Genomic DNA, 22,710 nt, shown 5'->3' on the forward strand with positions numbered 1-22,710 from the left:
GAGGCAAGAGAAGTTGCAGGATCGGCAGGCGAAGGGTCCATGGGTGCGTCGCGGGGACGCTCGGTAGCATCCGGGGGCTCGGGCGGTTTTGAGTGCGATGAGTGTAGCGAAGTCGTAGGTCCTGCGGGGGGGTGGCGGGCGCGGGGACCAGGGGGTCTGGCGCTGGGCGCGGTCCAGGCGCGGACGGGCGCAGACAGTCTTACCTTTGGCGCACCTTCGGCGCTCAGTCGGCGCTCCCGCTGCGCGCGTCCGCTGCGCGGTCGCTGGGGGGGCGTCATAAATAAGGAGCCGGGAGGGAGGGTCAGCGGGAGGCGGGAGCGGGGTGGCCAATGGGCAGGGAGGGGGGGCGGGACTGAAGGAGGAGGCGGGAGTAGGAGTGTGCGCCTGGGGCAGCGGCGCCGAGAAAACGGCGGGAAAACTGGCGGGAAGCGACGGAGCCCAAGGAGTGACCAGGTAAGTGGCGGTGGTCAGCGGGCGTGAGGAGTGAAGGTAGCGGCGTGGGTAGCGACCAGGAAGCAGCAGGCGTTACCTGGGAGGCGGAGGCGAGATGCAGGCAGCGGCGTCAGGTAGGTGGTGAGGAGCGGCAAACAGGCGTCAGGCAGCGGAGGCAGGTAGGTAGCAGCAGTGGGAGGGAGCGTCCGTCTGTGAAGACACAGGGGGTCGCACTGACCAGCCCGCGGGGTCCCCTTAAATAAGGAGCCGGGAGGGAGGGTCAGCGGGAGGCGGGAGCGGGGTGGCCAATGGGCAGGGAGGGGGGGCGGGACTGAAGGAGGAGGCGGGAGTGGGAGTGTGCGCCTGGGGCAGCGGTGCCGAGAAACGGCGGGAAAACCGGCGGGAAGCGACGGAGCCCAAGGAGTGACCAGGTAAGTGGCGGTGGTCAGCGGGCGTGAGGAGTGAAGGTAGCGGTGTGGGTAGCGACCAGGAAGCAGCAGGCGTTACCTGGGAGGCGGAGGCGAGATGCAGGCAGCGGCGTCAGGTAGGTGGTGAGGAGCGGCAAACAGGCATCAGGCAGCGGAGGCAGGTAGGTAGCAGCAGTGGGAGGGAGCGTCCGTCTGTGAAGACACAGAGGTATTCATCAGAATGTGTTATTTATTAACAATCTTAGTCTGAAAGGGAATAGCTAAAAGCATGCAAACTTCATGGAAGTCAGTAAAAGAATTGGATGTCAAGGTCATTGATTTTTTTTTATTCCTCTCCGCTGACTGCTTGAACCTCTCTTTAAATAAATTGGAGTAGGATCTCAGATAGTTTTACCCACATCAATAGGCTTAAAAATGTATAACGCTGCGCCAGGCCCCCTCTGACTCAGCCCAACAGGAACATCACTCCACATCTACAACGCTCTCGACGCCACTCCTGAAGCTCAGGCTGCAGCCTAAGGGGACAAAGAGAATGAAACTCCCCTGGGCACAGCCGTAAGTACTTGTTAGGTTTCGTTTCCCGTAGGTTTCGTTTCTCCCTGCCTTACGTTACGAAGTCATCACCACCAACCCCCTTCTTTTTGTCCTGGGGCCCGGAGGAGGCTCAGCCCCACGGCGCAACTAAGGGCGCCCCTCCCCTAGGATGGGGGGGGGGGGGCGCCTGTTCATTTTGCACATGTATGTACTGAGATGGCAAAGAAAAAAATAGTATTCTCAGAAAAAGATGTCAAATGCACTGACATATGTTTCAGTTGTGGTAATACTGGTCGCATTAGAGGTGGAAGAATGTGTACAGCTAAAAATGTTGTTTGTATGTCACATGGAAAACTAAGATATTTTGCAAAGGTTTGCCAGGAACAAAGAAAGTTGGAAGAAAGTGGGGTGTGTTACAGATAACAGAACTTTATTCATAATATGGCTTTGGCAAGCAAGGAGTGCAGTGAAGTGTAGGTGCGGCCAGAACGAGCGATATTCAGCTGTGGCACTGACTCGTAAGTTCTTGATCCTCATTGCTGTTGCAGCAAGTGTAGAGGGCACAGACATGTGGGGGTGACCAGAGCGTTATCAAGCTCTGGCACGGCAGTGACACGCACATCAGAAAACCACAGGGAAAAAAACTGTCAAACGTCCTAAATGTACTTAAGCCAGCATGGTGACAGTTGGACGGGTAGTTAACCAGACGGCAGTAAACCAGAGAGAAAAAAATGTCCAGTGTGGCCAGAGCAAAATAAAAGTTTATGCATATCTTTATTACGTTTTCACGGTCAGCACTGTGTTGTGCATCCCTGCAAATGTAGGACTTAAGCAGCCAGATTACAGCCCTAGCAGCTGGTTTAAGGTTTTATTAATAGCAGCGCGGTGACGTGCATTCAGTCAGATCAGAGGTACATGTGGCAACATCGTATCTGAGTTTATTTAACGCTGCACTGAAAGTGTCTACACGACATGCATTCTGTTTTGATCAATGGTGCAAGAGTTCAGATCCTAACATTATTGCACTGAAAGTGATGTGGTAATCAATCCATCTTTTTCTACATCGTTTCAGGATCTACCCTGGGAAGCTGTGTGGTGATGAGCACATCTGTGAAATCTTTTTTAATACATATTATTTGTGCAGTGAAACATTCTCATGACATTGTGACAGTGGGTTGTCGGGTGGTATATGTATGGTTGTTAAAAGATTTCTCAAGGACCCGCTGTTTGTAAACACTTCATAGTATTTGCACACACAATATATCAGCCATTTTATGTTTAGGGTAAAGTAAAACCTGAGATTATTTGTTTTAGATCTTTTTTTTGCGACAAATTGAAATTGTGGAAGCAGTTAATCCTCCACCACCTTTTCTTGATACATCTTGTGAACCTCCCATTCCATGGCGTCAATGGCTTGATGCTTTTGAAACCTACTTAGTGGCTATAGGTGTGCATAAATTCAGGCCTGAAAGAAAAAAAATCCTTTTACTTCATTCCCTAGGATTTGAGGGCTGATCTACATTAAAGCACCTTCTTGAACTGGTTTTAAGGTATAATAAAGAACTAGATGAATTTTAAGAAGCCATAAAAAAAACTAGCAGCTAGGTTTGATGTGCAACCAAGTTTGGTGTTATTACACCATACGTTTCTTAAAAGAGTTAAGAGGTCTCGAGATGATGAAGATACCTACATAACTTCTTTGACGAATTTATTTTTGAGTGTGATTTAAACTAGGGGTGGGTGGAATTTGCGTTCTTGCGCTATGCAAAGCTCCGTGAGCACGCAAAAGTTCAGCGAACATGCGGAATTGCTTGTTCCGCCCGTTCGCAATGCTTTTTTCTTGTTCGCGAACGCTGTTTGCGTGCTCGGGGAGAAATACCTCGTGAACACGCATTTTGAAAGCACAAACAAGCAAAAAATTCCACGGGGCCGTGGATCGCAGAATTTTTGGCAATTCCGCGTTCTACACGGAATGCAAAATTACCCAAATTCCGTGAGTGGAAGGGAATTTACCGCCCAGGCCTAATTTAAACAATATGAGTGATTAATTAGTATGTGACCAATTTATCAGTCATTGTCCTGACAGAGGTATTCGTCAGAATTTGTTATCCCTGGGGAATCCTAGTCTGAAAGAAAGTATCAGGGACATCACAGAAGTTGGTGAAAGAATTGGATTTCAAGGTCATTGAATCAGTCAATTTTGTAAGTGTATCTACTGATAGCACAAAGAAAAAAGAGTATCCTCAGAAAAACATTTTCAAATGCACTGACATATGTTTCAAATCTGGTAATGTGAGTCACGGTAGAGGTGGAAGAATGTGTCTGGCTAAAAATGCTGTATGTAGCTCACGTGTAAAATCTGGACATTTTGCAACGGTTTGCCAGGAACAAAGAAAGCTGTAACAAAAGTATGGTGTGTTACAGATAACAGTGGTTGTGACACAGAAAACATGTTAACTAAAATCCAAGATATGGTGTTGGTTATTAGTGATGAGAAGATAAGGACAGGTGATCCTTCTGATTGTAGAGACCCTTATGTCAATACAGAAGTGGGAAACAAAGAGTGCCATGTCCTAGTATATTTAGATCACACAATACCATGATCACTCAAGAATTATTTTTGAAGAATTTGAAACACAGGCAGTTGTTGCCACAGGATTATGCACCTGTTTCTTACGAAGGATGCAGAGTAGACTAGATTGGATATTTTGAAGATGTTTTAGAATTTAAAGGTAGATGCATCTAGGGTCAAATATATGTTGCATTCAAAGGCTTGAATATTCTTGAATTGTTTCACTAAGGTCTCTTTTATATAATTCTGTGTCCTGGTGCTAAAGAACAGGTTATGCTATAGGAGATTCCTGTTTTGCAGAGGAAATGCGGAACAAATATGCCTAGGTCTATTCAGCAGAGTTGGGAATAATCAAAGGATTTAGACATGAAATCAAGAAGGATGGGGCAGTCCTGCTTAAACACAAGATGAGGGGAGTTAATTTTAGTTTCAGGAATGATTTAGAAAAGGAACTTGCATCGTTATATGACAGAGGGATTATTCAACCCATAGAATCTTCTATTTGACTCTCTCCATTGGTGGTAGCTCGAAAGGAGATTGAAGAGTTCTGAGGATGTGTAGTTTTACATAGTCTCAACAAAGAGATCGGGATAGATTCACATCCTCTTCCTAACAATACAGAAATGTTGGCAACTGTTGCAGGGGCAACATTTTTCACAAAGCTTGATCTGGTTGCCGTTTACCACCAGGTCAAATTGGATCCTGAACTCAGGCAGCTCACGATATTTGTATCCCCGTCAGGGGCATTTCAATACTGTTGTATGCCATTTGGCCTCGCATTGGCTGTATCCGTATTTCAGCACCTAATGGTAACTCTTTGTAAAGATGTTCAGAATTTTAGCATCTTCCACGATGACGTTCTGATTTATCCATAGAATCCATGGTATTTTGAACATAGTGTTGTCTACTCTCCAAAATCAGGGTGTGGTTCTGAAATGTGAGAAATGTGAATTTTGTAAGCAAACCTTAGAATACCTGGGTCACAAAATTTATAGCACCGAAGTTCAACCAAACCCAGGTTTGGTCAATGCTATATTACAGGCACCCATCCCCCAATGACAAAGTTGGTGTGAAGTCCTTATTCGGACTGAGTGAATGTTATTCACGGTTTATACATGGCTATTCTACCAGAGTCAGACCCTTATCAAATATGTTAAAAAACACACAGTTTGTATTGGATGACAGTTGTAAAAAAGTGTTTAAATAGGTAAAGAGACAACCGAGCAAAGTAGAAGCTTTAAAACCCTATGATTCCTAATTACTGTGTGCTCTCACAGTAGATGTAAGTAAGCATGACTTAGGTGCTATGCTGTCCCAAAACATCAACAGTGAAGAGCGGAACACTGGGTTTGTATCGAGAGTGCCTAGGAATGCTGAGTTGCACTACTCAGTTATTGAAAAAGAACTTTTAGAATGCTGGTGGGCAATGGAAAAATTCAAGTGGTACTTATGAGGTAGGAGGTTTACCTTACCAACTGACCAAAAACCCTTAGTATATATATCATGAGGAACATCCAATAGAAATAACACTCCCCATATAGCCAGACTGTCTACCCAATTGCTCCAATTTCAGTTTCATATTGAACACATATCTTAGGGAAAAAATCATTCGAGCAGACTATTTCCCACGTTTTGCCATGAGTACAGAGGAGACAGAGAAAAAGAAGGGTAATGTGAATGTTCATGATGATGAAGATCTGTATTACTGCATAGTGGCAGCAGTTGAAATTGAAAATGCATGTTCTTTTTCAGAAAATCAGTGGAAGGATGCGACAAAAAGTGAGAAACATTTTGTTAAAGAAAACACAGGAGGAGTACCTTGGGGCCACTCTAGCAAGGTGCAGAATATGTGAATATTTCTGGTAGCCACAGATGCACCAGGACAATGATAGTATGGTTCATCAATGTGAGATTTGTTCCGGAGTGACAAGGTGTTACAAGCGTCAAATCCTACTTTGACTCCTGCTGATTTACCTTCAAGACCTTGGGTGAAGCTTGACATTGATCTCATGGGACCGTATAATTTCTTACCCCATCATTCAAGTTTTGCATTAGTCCTGGTCGACTACTATACTAGATGGCAAGCAGTAAAATTTGTTGAGGAGCCCAAATCTGAAGCAGTTTTATAATTTATAAAAGAGGTATTTATGAGGGAAGAGTTTCATGAGGAGTTACTCTCAGATAATAGAGTCCAATCGTCTCAAGTGAAGTGGAGAGGTTCCTTCAGGAAAGTGGCATACACCATTTAAAGAGTGCATGCTATCACCCCCAAACCAACAGCATGGTTCACCACATCGACAGAGTGTTAGGGGAGTGCATACATCGGGGTCTTATGCATCAGTGTGAAATGCCAGTTGCTCTGTGGACCATGCTTTGGTTTTACAGAAAGACCCCTCATTCCATAAATAGTATTTCTCCTTTTGAGTTGCTAAGGGGAAGGAGACCCTCAATTGATTTTAAGCCAGCTTGGATGTCTATGTGAGAAGTTGGCCTGGTATATGCCTACCACTAATTAAAATGAACACCTTGTACCAGTCCAAACAACCCTTTTTGAGGATTAGGTTAAAGACAACCTTTATTGAAAGCTATTCTAGTGGTAGCTATGGAGAGCAGCCTTCAGGCTAAGTCTCGAAGGCATGTAAAGCAGCTTGTTTTTACCAGATCAGAACCTCCTGAATGACCAAATGAAAGGAGAACCACACAAGAGATATATAAAATATATCTATTTATTACTAAACACTCTCTACTAACCTCTTTATGAGATTAGAGTACAAAGCACACAATATTAAATCACTAGAAAGACAGTAAATATCACAATACACAGTGGGCTCCAGGGGGAGACCAAACTATATACTAAGAAAGTGGTATAACAACCACAACTTGACTAGACACAGTGCCTGGAGCGCGTAGAATCACTGGGACCCCATGGAACCACCCAAAGTAGTGACACAGGGGACCCACGGAGGACGGGTGCAGTGTGTGAACACAGGCGCGAGCTCCGTACAATCCTATGGGAAAGTCGCAGTTGGAATTTTAAAGATTAAGGACACTTCGGAGAAGCAAACCCTGTCAAACATAGAAGGTTCTATGGCTAGCACCCTTGAGAGTACCGGGATACCCGTGTTACCTATCCCAGAGGAGCCAGGTGCACAGAGGTCAAGTGATGTCAGGAACCTTTGTCGTTTCCAATGGCGTGATGCGGAAAACTGCTGCTGCCGGGAAGATGAAAAGTGTCCGGTGGGATCCAAGCCTGGCTCCGAGGTGAGAAGAACCTGAAAGCAGAGGAAGCAGAGTCTGGGTCACTTCACAGTGACCAGGGACACGATAGTTGAATGCCCACCGATGTCAGGTGCTTCAGGTGAGAAGAGGTGAAGCATGGCTCTGCAGCCGTGGGGACCAGGAGAAGTCGACGATGGCCAAAGTCTGCAGGTGAGCTGTCCCACAAAGGATGTCGAGCGCTGGGGGGTCAGCGTCCGGATTGAACACCAACAAGCCTTGGCAGCTGCAACCCACGTGGGCAGATGAAAGATGCTTCGGAGAGGACCAGCAAGGTTCTGGGGACTCTCCAAATTATGGAGAGTCAGGGCACAACTGGAGCAACCAGGAAAGCCCATGGAAAGTCAAAGTTACCTTCACATGGACCCACAGACCAACGGACCAGGGATTGCAAAGGGACCCCAAGCTGAATCACAAAATACCAGCCCAAGGAACACACATGGAGCGTAGGCCGGAATCTTCAGTGGAAACACTGCTTGGGGTTGGGACTACAAGTAGCCCAAAGCACAGCCTCAGGGGTTGCCGAAAAGCATGTGCTGCTGCAAAAGTTCGAGGTGTACAGGGGTTCAGGTTGCACGGTCCCCATGAGGGATACTGGATTTCAGAATTGCAGGGAAAGCAGATCGACCTTGGGAACCCTCCTCCTGTGTTGCAGAAATCTTCAGAGTCCTCAGGAGCTTGGGAGATGCAAACCGGTCAGATGCGTTTAGGTGCCTGCCTTGCAGGGGAGTAACTCCTTTACTCCAAGGGAGATTCTTCAGTCATCCAACGTAGTTTAGATCATCGAAGTACTTGGTTTCTGTAGCAGAGTTTAGTCCAGGCAAAATCTAAAGTCCTGTAGTCAGGGGTTCCTACTTTATACCCAAGGAAGGGGTGGGATAATCTCTGGGGACCCACCTATGAGAGGGTCAGGACAGAGGGGTGGCTACACCCATGTCCTTTGTCCAGTTTCGTGCTAGAGCAGGAGCAAATGGGTCCTGCAAACAATTTGAGCTGGACTATGCACAGGGACACCAAATGTGTCCCTAGTGCAGATTTCAAAGCACTCTCAGAGTGCACCCACCCAGCCCCAATACACTAAAGCCTGTCTGGGAGGTGGTCACACCTCCCTGTGACAGAAAACCTATTGTCAAGCCTTCCCCTGCTCTACCTTGGCTCAAGAGCAGGAGGTCAGACTTGTGTCTGTGGCTGGCAGCATCCATGTGATGCCCAGGTTGAGAAAGCTGGTAGCGGGTAGCCCGGTGTGTCACATATATCCCTCTAGGAGGGTGGAATCATACCTCCCCCGCCAGTTGCTGGTGTTTGACAGTAAACACGACATGTTTCTAAGCAGCTGTTTTAAAGTAAGCATTTACCGCAAGGTTATATTGCACTTAAATATATACGGTTGGTTGCATCACAAGCAACCCCGGAAAATAGGTTCCGAAGGCTGCAGGGGGCTCTGCTCATGCAGGTGCACCCTCTCACATAAAACCCAGCACCCTGCCTTCAAGATTGATAAGGCCTGCCATAGGGTTTATATGTGCAGTGATTTAGAATAGATATAGTGAACCTATCTCTAAGTAAGGGGTGCATGCACCACCTTACACAGGCTGCAGTAGCAGACCTGTGATGTCATTTTGAATGGTCTCTCAGGGGTGACACAATACATGCTGTAGCCCCTGGGAGGCCTCTGGGGTACCTATGCCCTGGGTACATAGTATACCATATACTAGGGACTTATAAGGGTACCCCAGAATCCAATCTGGAGTGTACCTAAAGTGCATGAAATCAATTTAAAGGAGAAAGCAGCTAGACTGGGGTCCTGGATAGCAGGATCCCAGTCAATCTAAGTCGAAAACAGTGATACATCAGCAAAAAGTGGGGGTAACTATAAGAAGCAGATCCTACTCTCCTACATTCTAAATGGCTCAAACACAGTTCATCCTTATCTGAGTTGGATTTGATTGTAAGGAGCAAGTAAAACAAAAAAACATTTATGACAAAAAGAAAAGTGTCTCTGTGAATCATTTTGAGGTGGGAGATGTTGTCCACATTGAAATAATGTATTTTGTAAAAAAATAAATGATGAATCAAAGTATTCCGAACCTATGAAAATTGACAAAATTTGCAGAAGCGCTGTACAGGTGAATGGGCAACGTTGGTGGAATATGGGTACAGTGGTGAAAGTAGATTCCTGTGTCTTTACCAATAATGCTCAGGTTGCTGCTGATGAGGAGGATGAGAGAGGTACTGCAGAGCGGAGTTTGACAAACAAGGTTGATGTATTCTTTCATTCTTCTGAGGGGGTGCGGAAAAGTACTGGGCACATAAAGTTACCACCAAGGTACAGGTGATTCTACAAGGGTGACACATATATTATGTATAATTTCTAGTAAAATTGAAGAATCTCCTACCACTTATATATCATTTAATGATATGTAACACTGATGAAGCTTGAATTAATTTATATTGTTTTTGTTTATTTTGTTTGTTTTCTTTATGTATATACCAGCTGTATTCTGCAATAGTGACATTTTGTACAGAAAGGAAAAAAGTATTTAAAAATAATCCATTTTGCATTTGGCCTTTTTACCAAATATGCTTCCAAATGTTAAGTTATGTATATTGCTTCTTTGACTTTGCTGTTTCAGGTTTGTATATGGAAAGACAATATTTACTATCCTGCCTTGTGTTGGCAGTATGTACTTCAAAAGCCTGGCAGTGTGTTGTCACAGCTAGTGAGGCTCTGGTGGTGCCTGTCTCGAGTGTTCTGACAACTGACAGTGGGACAGCTAGTAATCAGAGCAGTCGAAAGCTAACAATGCCGACACTGCGTTTGGTCTGTGGTATGGTTATTGAATAAACCTATTCAAAAGACAGTTCTGCCTTTATGTCTTGATAATGACAGAATACCACCAGTTATTCTCTGACAGAAGTTTTTAGGGCATACTATCTTCTTGCACAGGTGCACATTGACGAACCATGCTCTGGCATGGAAGAGAGTAAAGCCTACAGTCAGAGAGCAACAAACAACATGCCTACAGAACCATTGATGAGTTTTTGAATCCCTCAGAAGCAGTGATGCTTTTCAAGACTACATGCTGTCTTGTTGGTACCTCCACACATCTCTCCCTATCAATGAACAGCATGTGAAGCAAACATTCACAAGATTGGTTAGCATGTCCATGATTGATTTGACAAGGTGTGTGTATGAACTTCAGATACAACTCTTTTGAGAGGTGGTGGATCAGTAGTCCAACGAAATCTCTGAATTACATTTGTCCATTATTACCCTCACTCTACCAACAAATGTGATGGGAAAAGTTGTTCACTGCCCCCAGCTAGTTGACACAAGCCCCTGACTATTTGATGCAGCTCGGTACTTGAGAGACCAATATTGAGCAATATTGATCTCAACATGGGAACACATTGATAAAGTATTCCACTGAACCACATGCCCATATATTAAGGTTTGGGTGAGTGTAAGTCTTCTAATTGAACCCTTTTTTTATTTTCTCTGCAAGCTTTGACCCAGGGCTTTGTTATATTGGAACGTACAAAATCTAAAGATTGTTTTCAAGTCATGTAAGGGTGCAACTAAAAGACACTAGGAGAAAGGACATTCATGGCCTGTGTTGACACTATGCATTTTGAGTTTGTGGAAAGAACAGAGCCTTTTGCTTATCCACTGAAGGCATTACAGGAGAAGTTGGAGGGAATCTCAACTAAGGTGAGAAATCTGAAGCGGGAAAAGAGCAAGTTGGAGAAGGAGTTTCAAAATGTGGTTTGCCAGTCCAATACAACTGACTTCATGGTCAGAGACATAATGTGTTTTAAGAACACAATGAAAGAGGGGTTCTCTCTTCAGGGTGAAAGGATAAAGCAACAAGATGATTTATGTAGGGTTCCATTCTCTGGGTCTTGGGAATTTCTGCCAACATATAAAGCGAACAAAGCAAAACCAAAGGGGATGATGGACGGAGTGTTGAACAATGCAAGCACTCACTCCCAGTCAACTGATCTGGGTTTAATCTATCATCATTCTTTAGCTCACTCTGCCACCCCAGTTCAGACATGGCCATATGCAAATCAGTCTGACCCTGAGCCTCATGGGAACAGCCCAGCCTGAAATGCCACGCCATGTCTTCCCTGGACCAAAAACAAGCATCCTGGGACTGGTTTCTGGCTAATCAGCCATCATCAGCCAGGCTAGCTTGAATCCAGTGGCAAAGTTAGAAAAGGACCCACGTCTGGGCATACCCTGCCAACTTAGGGCAAACAAAGCAAAACCAAAGGGGATGATGGACGGAGTGTTGAACAATGCAAACACTCACCCCCAGTCAACTGATCTGGGTTTAATCCATCATCCTTCTTTCGCTCACTCCGCACAGTTCAGACATGGCCATATGCAAATCAGTCTGACCCTGTGCCTCATGGGAACAGTCCAACCCGAAATGCCAAGCCATGTCTTCCCTGGACCAGAAACAAGCATCCTGGGACCAGTTTCTTGCTAATCAGCCATCATCAACCAGGCTAGCTTGAATCCAGTGGCAAAGTGAGCAATGCACCCACGTCTGGACAAACCCTGCCAACTTAGGGCGAACAAAGCAAAACCAAAGGGGATGATGAACGGAGAGTTGAACAATGCAAGCAAGCACTCACCCACAGTCAACTGATCTGCGTTTAATCCATCCTCATTCTTTAGCTCACTCCGCCATCCCAGTTCAGACATGGCCATATGCAAATCAGTCTGACCCGTTGCCTCATGGGGATAGTCCAGCCCGAACTGCCAAGCCATGTCTTCCCTGGACCAGAAACAAACCTCCTGGGACCAGTTTCTGGGCCCAGACATGGGTCCCTTGCTCACTTTGTGGTCCCAGGATGCTTGTTTCCGGTCCAGGGAAGACATGGCTTGACAGTTTGGGCTGGACTGTTCCCATGAGGCACAGGGTCAGACTGATTTTCATATGCCATGTTTGAATTGGGGTGGTGGAGTGAGCTAAAGGATGATGATGGATTAAACCCAGATCAGTTTCCTGGGGGTGAGTGCTTGCAATGTTCAACACTCCATCCATCATCCCCTTTGGTTTTGCTTTGTTCGCCCTAAGTTCGCAGGGTATGTCCAGACATCGGTCCCTTGCTCATTTTGCCACTGGATTCAAGCTAGCCTGGCTGATGACGGCTGATTAGCCAGAAACCGGTCACAGGATGCTTGTTTCTGGTCCAGGGAAGACATGGCTTGGCAGTTTGGACTGGACTGTTCCCATGAGGCACAGGGTCAGACTGATTTGCATATGGCCATGTCTGAACTGGGGTATCGGAGTTAGCTAAAGAATGATGATGGATTAAACCCAGATCAGTTGACTGGGGGTGAGTGCCTGCAATGTTCAACACTCCATCCATCATCCCCTTTGGTTTTGCTTTTTTTACCCTAAGTTGGTAGGGTATGCCCAGACGTGGGTCCCTTGCTCACTTTGCCACTGGATTCAAGCTAGCCTGGCTGATGACGGCTGATTAGCCAGAAACCTGTCCCAGGATGCTTGTTTCCAGTCCAGGGAAGACATGGCTTGGCAGTTCGGGCTGGACTGCTCCCATGAGGCACAGGGTCAGACTGATTTGCATATGGCCATGTCTGAACTGGGGTGGCGGAGTGAGCTAAAGAATGATGGTGGATTAAACCCAGATTACTTGACTGGGGGTGAGTGCTTGGAATGTTCAACACTCAGTCCATCATCCCCTTTGGTTCTACTTTAACATATAAAGCGAAGCATTATCTGAATTACTGAAACAGCCTCTGGACATTGATGATGATACTGTATGGCAGGTGGTGGAGTCATCTTATCACCTTTACTCTAGATCTCGAAGGAACAATGTTGATGCAGGTTGCATGGTGATGGTCTCTTTTTTTAAATCTGGGAAAGCATAGTAAAGGTGGATATCAAAAAGTAAATAGTGCATCTGGGTGGTCTTCAGTTTGTTTGTACCTACAATTGGACACTCGACCCTTCTATGTAATGGTCCCTGTCAAAAAAGATTCTTCGTTGACATCAAGAAGGAAATGACAGTTATGAGAACATAGACATCAGTGGGCTTCCCAGCTCACCTAAAAGTCATATTCAATGTGAAACAGTTTGTGTTCTCATAAGTAGATTATGCAAAATCCTTTCTTGATAATTTACCTGTGGATGGTGTACTGATGACTCATCTCGGTACTCTTGACAACAGTCTGGCATGTGATGCATCTCACAGTGGGCTGGGGTCACTCTTTTAGGAGCTGGTCAGCAATTGTGGAAAATTGAGTACACCCATTTAGTTTGAATGTATCTGGTGTTCTGTCTCTTTGTTATTTCCCCCTTTCTAGGTACATCTTGGGCAGGTAATGTTGAATCTTTGAGATGATATCTTACAGAAATATGAATAGTTTTTCAAATGCTGGATATCTCTGTGCCAGTTGGGGCCAGGGACTGCAGATGTACTATGAGATTTGAGATTTTTTCTACTTATGGGAAAACATAATGACAGGTATGACAGAGATGTGGATGCAGTTTTCTGGTTTGCTTCTTATCCAGGTTCTGGAATAATTTTACAGTTTCCATATTATTATTATTTACTTTGTACTAACATAAAATACCAAAATAGGAAAGACGTCCTTGGATCCATTGTGTTGATAATGAAGTCAGCAGCACACAGGGCAATGATTATCCTGCCCTCATTGTGCAAAAGTGGACCATCTACCTGGAGTCTTGTGGTACAGGGCTTGTAGCTATATTTACTAGTCTAATGAACTAGGAGAGAGTAGGCACATTTGCCTACATCTTCTCCTGATACAGAGGGGTTAATTTATACTCTTGCCTTGGTATTTTTATGTAGTACATGAATATGTATTAGTCATTGCCTCAATGCCTACCTCTTCTTAAACATCCCATTAGTACCTTCAACTTATCCTATCAGTAAATTTGGCAGAATCTGCCCTGAAAGCAGGTATGGCAAGATTATTAAACTGTATGGTTAATTGCATTGATTCATGATTGTGTTAGTTTGGGCAAATGGATATATATTCCCTTCATGATATTGGATACAACATTTCCAAATATTTCCCTGTCACAGTAAGGCATTAAGAGAGGGTTGTAGCCCTTTCAACATCTGGGGTCTTTTTCAATGAATTAGTGACACACAACCATGCCTGTGGATTTATTTTCCCTGATACATACAAATCAAGAGTTCCAGTTATAAAAGTCTGATATCCAATACGGGTCAAGTTTGCGCTATATAAAACTCTAGGAAGAAGAAGAAGAAGAAGAAAAAGTAAGGTTGCATAAGCCAATGTTGAAAATATTTCTAGAAGAAGCCCATTGGGACTTATAGCTTTGTTATTTTTCTGTTTGTTAACCTAATAAAGCTTATTGGGAGCCCATCCCAGGTCTTGCACTTAACCCTTCTTTCCCTCACCTTCTGCTACCACGTGTTTCGGAGGAAACTAGTAGTTTTATTCTGCATCTTCCCAAACTCCTGAGAAACGTCCACACATCCTTGAAGACTGGCTCAACAGCAATACCTTTGGTGTCTCTTGGACACGGTCCTTGCTGTTTAATTACTAAGTCATTTCAGAAAATCATCTTGGAGGAGCGCGCTCACATGTATTTCACCTTCAGGACATGTCACACACACCAGTACATGTCCTACCTTTCACCTACGCTGCACCCTGTCCATGGGGGTACCTTGGGCCTACCTGAGGGGTGCCTTACATGTAAGTAAAGGGAAGGTGTGGAGCCTGGCCAGTGGGTGCACTGCGCAGTTGTGACAACCATGTCGACCTGGCAAGTGGTCGACATGGCAGTCACAACTGCGCACAAACACTGCAATGGCAGGTCTGAGAACCCTTTGTGTGGGTGGCACACCCAGTGCTGCAGGCCAATTAGCAGCAATTGATTTACAGGCCCTGGGCACACACAGTGTACTATTCTTGGGACTTAGCAGTAAATCAGATAAGCCAAACATTGAAACACCAATACATAAACATAATTTGCCATAGGAGCACTTGCACTTCAACACTGATCAGCAGTGAGAAAGTGCGCAGAAAGTAAAAACCAGGAAGTCAGAAAGCAAAAAGACACTGGAAACACGCCAAAAGATGCCAGGTCTAACAGGTTCAATAGACTATTTTTTCTTGTTTGTTTCTTAAGGCACATTATTTTTAATTAGCTGATTCAGTATCATGCCTGAAATGTCTAGTTGTCAACACGCATCCCACTTAAACTGAAATTGTTGTTTAGAAAGCTTGCATGATAATGTCTTTCTTAATACATTTTCGATACTGTAATGTTTTGAATATTTATTTGCTTAAACATGCAAGGCTTCAGAAAGTATTCATATACAATTTATTGAATTATTTCCCTATTATCTTATGTTATCATGATTTTTATGAAATAATATCTATGTATCTATGTATATTCATTTTATGCTTTATATGTTGTTGAAATTGTGTTAGATATAGTGTCTTCAACTTAATATTCGAGAGCCTGGATCTCCCTGTAAATTAGACAAATCCCTATATATACCGCTGACCATATGATGGTACAATTCCATAAGGTCATACTCCATCTTGAGCAGGCTGAGACTCAATTCTTGCTATTTTTGCTGAATAATTGACATGTCTGCCTTTGATGAAGATGTTGTCTGTCCTTGTCTTTCAAAGAACATGTGAAACTGTCAAATCATTCAGACAATGACATCGATAAGACACTTGAGCCCATATTTATCTAGATTTTGGGTCACCCTTGTGCCATGCAAGTGGACCCAAGGCTAATGCAAAACCTACATGAGATTTATCAAGCCATTGAAGGCCACCCTGCGTGGGTTGCTAAATATAGATTAACACATGTGTAGGAAAGTAGGATCTGCTTCTTATGGTTACCCCCACTTTTTGCATGATGTAACACTGTTTTGACTAGTCTGACTGGGATCCTGCTAATCAGGACCCCAGTCTATCTGCTTTCTCCTTGAAACATTATGCCGTGTACTTTGGTACACTCCAGATTGGATACTGGGGTACCCTTACAAGTCCCTAGTATATGGTACACATGTACCCAGGGCATAGGTACCCCAGAGGCCTGCCCTGGGCTGAAGCATGTATTATGCCACCCATGAGAGACAATGCAAAATGGAACTACAGGTCTGCCATTGCAGCTTGTGTAAGCTGGTGCTTGCACCACGTACTATAGATATAGGTTTACTATATCTATAGGTCACTACACTTAAAACTTATTAGTCACCCCTGTAGCAGGCCTTAACAATCCTGAAGGCAGGGTGCTGGGTTTTACGTGAGAGCATGCACCTGCATGAGCAGAGCCCCTCTGCAGTCTTTGGAGACCATTCTCCCGGGTTGTTTGTGACTCAGCCAGACATACAGATAGAGGTGCATTATAATCTCACAGCAAATGCTATCTCGAAAACGACTGAAACAAAACATGTTGTGTTTGGTATCAAACACCTTGGAATCATACCTCCTCACGTGTAAGTGGTGTGGGAGGTATGATAGCACCCTTTAGAAGCAAGCTTTGTGGGGTCACTGGTCTTTCTGGGTGCCAGCCTTCATGACAAGCTCAGCACAAAATGGATGCTGCCGACCAGAGACACATTTCTGCCCTCCTGCTGCTGAGCCAAGCTCAAGCAGAGGAAGGCAGCACAATAGGCATCCTTTCACCGGGCAGTGCGACCACCTCCCAGACAGGATTTTATTCCAAAGTGCCTGATAGTCTGCACCTGAGGGAAATTTGGTTTCACTGTGCATAGTCCAGCTCAAACCGGTTCCGGGAGCCGTTGGCTCCTTCTTTGGCACGAAACTAGACAAAAGACATGGGAGTAACCTCCCCACTGTCCTGAACCTCCCCTAGGAGGGTCCCCTGAATCTGGCCAACCCTCTCCCGTTAGTACATAAGGTTTACCTGACTGTAAGACTCTAGATTTTATGTGGACAAGATTCTGCTGCAAGAAACCACTGACCTTCGACCGTCTGGACACTCTGGACTTCACTGGATTTCGACAGGGACAGACTTTGTCTCCCTCTCTGTCCAAAGCATCGTCTGTGCCCTTGCACCATCCTGGCTCAGTGCAGGACCTGTGGAGCACTAAGGACAACTGAGGAATCTCCCTTGGGGTGAAGGAGTCAATCTCCTGCATTCGCAGGCACCATAATGCAACCAACTGGCCTGCTGATCATGAGCTCCTGTGGACCCCAAAGGTTCCAGCAACATAGGAGGTGGGTTCCAAAGTTCATTGAGGTCAATCTGCCCACTCACCGAGTTTTCGGCCAGTATCTCTCATGGGGACTGCGTAACCTGAACCCCTGTGCACCCTGTACTTTTGCAAGTGCATATGCTTGTTGGCAATTCCTGAGCTTGTGCATTGGACTTCCTATAGTCCTTACCCCGAGCAGTATTTCCGCCAAAGAACTCTGGCCTCCAGGCACCGAGTCCTCCGTGGGCTGGTATTTTGTGATCTCGCTTGAGGTCCCATTGCGACTACTGGTCATTCTTGAGGGTCATCTTGATTTCCATTGGGCTTTCCTGGTTGCTCAAGATGTGCCCTGACTCCCCATTGCTTGGTGAGCCCCTGGACCTTGCTGGTCCACACTGTAACCTGCGTGACCTTCCTGCGGGGGTTGCTGTTGCCAAGGCTTGTTGGTGCTCCAGCCGGACACTGATGCCTCAGTACTCGACATCCGTCGTTGGACAGCTCGCTTCTGGCTCCTGGTTGTCCTCAATGTGTACTGGATCTCGTGGCTACAGAGTCAAGCATCCCTTCTTCGCACCTGAAACTCACAACATCGGTGGGCATTCGTCTACTGAGCCCCTGGTCACACTGCAGTGACCCAGACTCTGTCCCCTCTGCTTTCAGGTTCTTTCCATCACAAATCCACCCTTGGATTCCTATGGACACTTTCTTCCTTCCCGGCAGTAGCTCTTCTTCGCAGCCCTCCATTGAGAACGACGGGGTTTCCAACACCACTCCAGGCCTATGCATCTGGCTCCTCTGGGACAGGTAACTCGGGTACTATGGTATCCAGGGGTGGGGTGGCTCTCTAACCTTCTAAGTTCCAAAGGGTTTCCTCGAAGTCCACCGATAAGGGTCCTTAAACTTAAAGGGCCCGATTCACAGAATTAACTTAAGACAAATTCCTAAACTTACTACTTTTGGTATTCACAGAATGCACTTACTACTTTTGGTATTCACAGAATGCACTTACTACTTTTGGTATTCACAGAATGGATTTACGACTACTAACTTTACGTCCGCACTCAGGCCGGAAATTCCGGCCCGGAGGCGGAGCTTCCGGCCCGGAGGCGGGGCTTCCGGGCCGGCGGCGGGGCTTCCGGGCCGGAGGCAGAGATTTTGGCAATGGCTAAATCTCTGCCACTGGCCGGAATCCTCACATTTAGAAAGAGGAAAATGTCTCTGTTGATTGTTTTTGTGCAAGAAGGTGCCCCTTCCTGTACAAAAGCAATCCTGTGTACAATACGGGCACCCTTGCACCATGGTGAAAGGTTGTCTGTGTTGGTGCTAGGCAGCGGTTTGTGCGCCAGCGAAGCCAGAGAGCAGGAATGTGCCGTAAAAAGTTAAATACGGCCCATTACGGCCCTTTCACGCAGCACAGCAATGTGGTATGTTGTGTTGCGTAAAATGTTGATAAATATGGGCCCTAATACACAAACAATTACCTTTCTAGAACAACTGATGCAACACCAGTCTGGGACATATGCCTTCTTATCTTTATTTCAAGATCAGATAAAAATAACAACATAAAGGGTGTTGTGGTAGTTGAAGTCTTTTACCTCATTTGTTTTTAAGAATGCATCTGAGACTCGCATCTTGATGCCCATAGGTTATGGAACACATTCCTAAGGTTATGTCACAAATTCCAATCTCAGATAAGATATAATATGAAAGGCTCTCTAATCGATCACTTGGGAGGAGAGGTATTTCGCCCTAGAAAATGGTGCAAGCTGTTGCCAGATGAAGATCTTGACTGCCAAGTTGCCATGATGTTGCTGCATCTCGTTCTATGCCAAAAGCTGATACTAAGCCAAGTCTTGGAGGAGATAAGCTACAGCTGATGCATGTTTTCCTCTCCAGGAAACACTAGCCCCCTACCTCTGATAACTACAGCATTTTGCTATAAATAAGTATGCAGTGCATTGATTCTCATGATCAAGCTCTAGATGCAAGTTACTCTGCTCCATACTCGGCTAGTGCACACATAGGAATAGGTTTTATGGTGGAGGATGACATTTTAACAATGGTAGAAAAGTTCATTTTATTCATGTTGTACGCAACATGCATTTGTGCTGTTTTAACTATATTTTCTGTTTCTATTTTAGATGTACTAAGCAACAGGATAAGATTGTTAGAATAAATGTTTTTAGTCAAAATGACTTTTTCAGTTTGTGTGTGAGATATTGTAGAGAGTGAAATTGGGCTTCTCAAAATATCACTGCATTCCTGAATGCCTGTTTAGGGACTGCTATTAGCCCAAAAGCACTGATGCCACTTTGGCCAAGTATTGGGTGGTGTCCTGCGGTGCGTCAATAACCTGACTTTCACATTCAATCGCTAGTGCATTGAACTAAGTTCACTCGTGTCATCCATGGGTGTGAAAAAACATCTTGTAGAGTTAAGTCAGAGTCTTAGTTCAAGCGGCAGTTTCATTGCTGATATACAGTTAAAGCAACAGCCAAATTTAAGAACTTCTGGCACAACACAGTACATCAAGCAAAGTTATTGTACTCTGAAATGCCTTCAAGGGAGAGAGAAGAACACCCTGAGATCTACTATGATATAGTGCTGTTTTTCGCTGCCAACGCTCACAACTCACACCGTTGCACCGTACTGCAAGAGAATGTGCATTCTGTAAAGCATAGGTGTTGTATTGGAAGGACACTCTTTCTCTACAAAAATAATGATTTGTTTTTACATAGTTAAGTGTTTTCCCACTTTGTATGTATACTGTTCAGTGCAGAACACATGTATAGTTTGAAATTATGGAGACTTTTAAAACTTGATGTACTGGTACGCCTGCCTCAAGGAGGCATACCATTTTGACGCAAATCCTTGTCTACAAATGTGGGTAGATAGGGATTTGTGTCAAAACCCATAGGAATGCTTATGTACCACCCATGGGATGCCCCCTTGATGCAAAGTAGTGCAAAGTAGCACATAGCTCCACTTGGCATTACTTTAGGCAACTTTCCAACACAATCATGATTGGCCTTGAAAAGTAAAACCCAACACAACACTTGGGGCAAAGTATTAATACATGTACCCCCTCATAAATAGAAAAGGATAATCAGCTTTTTTGACGGTAATCATTTTCCTATAAATGTGGGGGGAAAGGTCAGTTAATAGCAAACATGATGTTTTTTTTAACTAGCTTCGACATATTGACCAACCCACCAGACTCGCTGATATCATCAATACACCAAACAAGTGAAAACCTAATGGCAAATTGAAATGTGAACAGTCAGTGCAGTAAAGTACAAGGCACTGTTCACACTACACATCATCTGCAAAGCCTGTACAAACTCTAGGCAGCCAACTTGAGTTTGATAGATGGGCATTGAAATCACATAACGAGACACATTCATATGGAGTGCTGGTAAAGGAAAGCATGCATAGATGGTTTGGGGATGGGAGTCTATACTCCTGGTTATGAGCTGTGGTGTAGGGAACTGTTTTGGGATTAATACAGTAATTACTACCCCCCTCTGAAATATTCTCATGGGAAGTTTTGCTGCGTGAAACCTGCCAAAATGTACAGAGGAAAGATGGTAAATGCAGAATTCTGTACTGATTGCCTGTGTGATGTGTCATGTTCCAGAATAATAGAATGTGCACTACTTACTGCACCCAGTAAATACCGTTATCTTGAATGGAGATGTTTACCGGGAGTGGGGAATATCTCACCCTGTACCCCCAATTTGTAATAAGGGCCTGTGCGTTTCTGTTAGGTCTGGCCAGGGAAACTTTAGGTGTGTATCAAAGCTTATACAATCTCACCAGAGAGAGGTGATTGTAACTGTAAGTCATGATATATCAATTTTCAATTTTGTTACAGCACATGGCCATTTAGCTGGAACAATAGTATATGAGTACGATTATGGATGGAAGTGCTCTTTTTCCCATTGCACTGCCAGGACCCTGAAGAAGTAGCATGTAAGCACTTACGTCTGTCTCAATGACAGCTAATGTGGATATATGAAAGGAAATACAGAGACACAATGCGGAGGCATTGGAAACAGATATAACAGTGGCAGGTTTTCAGTCTATATCTACTTTGCTTCATTATAGTCAGCTTTTGTGAGCATTGATTCCCTTTGCTCTCGTCTGTCAAGCACAAGTAGCTCTGTTCTCTTCATAACAGATGAGGAATTTCAAGTACCCGAATACAAAGGGAAGACCTAGACTGATGGAGCTGTCTATGCCTAACTTGAGACTACTTCAGGACAATACCATATTTCAGGGATGAAGCAGGATCATGGATTGAATGCTGCTTTATAACAAAGATAATCATATGAAAGTGTGTGTATGGAAACGAGCTCTGAGGTAGACATGCTTTGCTGAAAAAAGTATCCATGCACGAGATGACACTTCCCACCAGTCCTAACTTCTGAGCCTACAGACACTTTGCATACTGGGGATTTAAAACAGTTCACATTCACATATGAAGTGAAACTATGCGTTCTTACTGGAGTACTGTGTCGCACGAGATATGTAGCCACATGACCCTGGCATGAGAATTACTTGTTTTCCTTACACGTGCAAAGGAAAGAAAATATTCAGGGCTCCAGGAGCTTTGGAAATAATGGAGGTATCGGTTTGATTCAACAGAGGTATCAGGAATTGCTGAGTATGTAAAGCCAGTCAATAAAACAATGGGGCAGATTTATGTTCCCTGGCGCATCCCTGCAAATCAGCAGGGATGCGCCAGGGAAGATGCGTCACGCAAGTTTGCCCTTGCGCCACCGCAGATGCGCCACATTTACAATGCGGTGCATCGTGGCGCAAGGACAAGCAGATGCGTGACGCATCTGCCGGCGTAAGGTTGGCGCATTGCTGGAGTTGCGTCGCAAGCGCGACACAGCTCCAGCAAGGCTCGGGGTGCCCCTATCCCTAACATGCTGCGTCAATCCTTACGCCTGCTTCAAGCAGGCGCAGGGATTTGACGCAGCATGGCCGGAAACGTGACTGAGTGAAATCTTGTAGATTTCACTCAGCCACTTTTTGGAGGCGTTCCTGCGCCAGAACGCCCCCCCCCCCGTGCAGGTATGCCCACATGTGGCGCAAGCTTTACAATGTGACGCATTTCCCTAGATGCGTCACGTTGTAAATCTGCCGCAGCATGGCGCTGGCTTTGCGCCGCCGCTGCGTCACAAAAGTGACGCAACGGCGGCACAAAAGTGACGCACAGGGCTTATAAATCTGCCCCAATAT

Source organism: Triturus cristatus, chromosome 8 (genome assembly GCF_964204655.1).
Source record: "Triturus cristatus chromosome 8, aTriCri1.1, whole genome shotgun sequence".
Taxonomy (NCBI): domain Eukaryota; kingdom Metazoa; phylum Chordata; class Amphibia; order Caudata; family Salamandridae; genus Triturus; species Triturus cristatus.